This window comes from Perognathus longimembris, unplaced genomic scaffold (assembly GCF_023159225.1).
Source record: "Perognathus longimembris pacificus isolate PPM17 unplaced genomic scaffold, ASM2315922v1 HiC_scaffold_57, whole genome shotgun sequence".
In the NCBI taxonomy this organism is placed as follows: Eukaryota; Metazoa; Chordata; class Mammalia; order Rodentia; family Heteromyidae; genus Perognathus; species Perognathus longimembris.
In genome coordinates this window covers 43,574-46,688 of record NW_025961155.1, presented here as the reverse complement: position 1 = coordinate 46,688, position 3,115 = coordinate 43,574, and positions in this window count along the sequence as shown.

Genomic DNA, 3,115 nt, shown 5'->3' with positions numbered 1-3,115 from the left:
ATATTTAATCGCCTGTTTTCCCGTCCGTTTCTTCTTCTTCTTCTTCTTCCTTCTCTGCAGCGAGCCGGGTGTGTGTGGGGGAAATAAAGTCAAAGCGGAAGGAGATCAATGAGAACCGAGTCCAAAAAAACAAAAAAAATGGAATTAAATCAGAATAAACAAAATTAAACAAAATAGAATTAAATCGGAAAAAAGACATAAAATTAAATAAAATCAAATTAAATCAGAATAAGATAATAGAGAATTAAATAAAATAGAATTAAATCGGAATAAATAGAGAATTAAATGAAATAAAATAAAATAAAATAGAATTAAATCAGAATAATAGAGAATTAAATGAAATAGAATTAAATTGGATTAAATAAAATAGAATTAAATCGGAATAAAATAATACAGAATTAAATAAAATAGAATTAAATCGGAATAAACTAACAAAAAATTAAATAAAATAGAATTAAATCAGAATAACATAATAGAGAATTAAATGAAATAGAATTAAATCGGAATAAAATGATACAGAATTAAATAAAAGAGAATTAAATTAGAATAAATAGAGAATAAAATAAAATAAAATAAAATTGAATGAAATAAAATAGAATTAAATCGGAATAACATAATAGAGAATTAAATGCAATAGAATTAAATTGGATTAAATAAATTAGAATTAATTCAGAATAAGATAATAGAGAATTCAATAAAATAGAATTAAATCAGAATAAACTAATAGAGAAGTAAATAAAATAGAATTAAATTGAATTAAATAAAGTGGAATTAAATCAGAATAGATAGAGAATTAAATGAAATAAAATCAAATTGAATGAAATAAAATAGAATTAAATCAGAATAAGATAATAGAGAATTAAATAAAACAGAATTAAAGTGAAATAAAATAGATTTAAATCAGAATAAAATACAGAATTAAATAAAATGGAATTAAATTGAATTAAATAAAATAGAATTAAATCGGAATAAAATAAGAGAATTAAAATAGAATTAAATTGGATTAAATAAAATAGAATTAAATCGGAATAAGATAATAGAGAATTAAATATAAAATTAAATAAAAATGAATAAAGTCAGTTAAATAAAATCAAATAAAAATGAAAACCAAGGAAAAACTGAAATCAAATCCGTTGAAATAGATTAAAATCAAATCAATTAAACGGAAAATAATAAGTGAGAATAAAATGAAAATAAATTAAGATAAGACACGGGAAAGCGAAATCAAATAAAGTAAAAAGCGGGATAAAAGGAATTAATAAAATAAAATAAAAATAAATTAAGGTAAAGTAAATTAAATGAAAATAAAACGAACGAAATAAAAATAAATGAAATAAAAATCAGTTAAAACGAGAAGTTAGATGAAAATAAAACGAATTAGAGTAAAAATAAATGAAAATGAAATAAATTAAACGGGAATAATTAAAAATTAAAATAAAATAAAATAAATAAAATAAAATAAAATAAAATAAAATTAAAAATTAAAAAAATCGAATCAACTGCATTGGAATAAATGAAAATAAAATAAAATAAACGAAATAAATAATAACCAATGATAATCAATAATCAATAATAATGATAAATAATAATAAATTAATAATAATGCTTAATTTTAATAAATAATAATCAATAATAAATAATGAATAAAAAATCAATAATAATAAATAATAATTAATAGTAAGACTTAATAATCAATAATCAATAATCAATGATAATACTTAATAATCAATCAATAATAATCAATAATAATAATCAATAATAACAACGGGGGAAAAATTAAAATCCGTCCTTTATTTCCATTTATTCTTCTCTCTCTCTCTCGGTTTCCCAGAATCCCCCTGGGCGATGTAGAATATATATAGAATCATCCGGGTGTTTTCCCCCCCCCACCCCCCACCCCCCCTTATCCTGCCCCCCGTTTCCCGTTTGTCCCCCCGTCTCTATTTACATTAGATTTTAATTTAATTTCCCGGCCCCCCCCCCCCGCCCCCCGCCGACCCCCCGGATACAAAGCGTTTCATTTTATTTTTAATTTAAATTACAGTTCCGGGAAGAAAAGAACAGGAAAATCCGGCTTTTCCCCGGGTTTCCGGAATGTTCCGGGCGTTTCCGGAACCTTCCGGGCGGTTCCGGGAAGAATCGAGCAGAAAATCCGGCTTTTCCCCGGGTTTCCGGAACGTCCCGGGCGGTTCCAGGAAGAATCGAGCAGAAAATCCGGCTTTTTCCCGGGTTTCCGGAATGTTTCCGGGCGGGTTCCGGGAAGAATCAAGCAGAAAATCCCATTTTCCCCCCGAGTTTCCGGAATGTTCCAGGCGTTTCCGGAACCTTCCGGGCGGTTCCGGGAAGAATCGAGCAGAAAATCCGGCTTTTTTCCCGAGTTTCCGGAACGTTCTGGGCGGTTCCGGGAAGAAAAGAACAGGAAATCCGGCTTTTTCCCGGGTTTCCGGAATGTTCCGGGCGTTTCCGGGAAGAAAAGAACAGGAAATCCGGCTTTTTTCCCGGGTTTCCGGAATGTTCCGGGCGTTTCCGGAACCTTCCGGGCGGTTCCGGGAAGAATCGAGCAGAAAATCCGGCTTTTTCCCGGGTTTCCGGAATGTTCCGGGCAGTTCCGGGAAGAATCAAGCAGAAAATCCCATTTCCCCCCCGAGTTTCCGGAATGTTCCGGGCGTTTCCGGGAAGAAAAGAACAGAAAATCCCATTTTTCCCCCGAGTTTCCGGAATGTTCCGGGCGTTTCCGGAACCTTCCAGGAGGTTCCGGGAAGAATCGAGCAGAAAATCCGGCTTTTCCCCGAGTTTCCGGGACGTTCCGGGCGGTTCCGGAACCTTCCGGGCTGTCCGTCTTCCCCGCCCCCCCGCCCCCCCCCACCCCCCCCGGAATTCACATTGCTTAGGGTTCGCAGTCAGGAGAAGCTGTTTGAGTTCTTCGGTGCCCGATGGCCGCGTCCTTTTTCAGGGCTGCGCGGGGTTCCTCCCTCCTTTCCCTCCACCCTTGTTCGGGGCCACGTAGGTTTCCTTCCCCCGCCCCCATTTCTTTTATTACCTCCCTTTCCCTTGTTCAGGGCCGCGTAGGTTTCCTCCCTTCCCCGTTTCCTTCCTCCCGTTCCCTTTTTCAGGG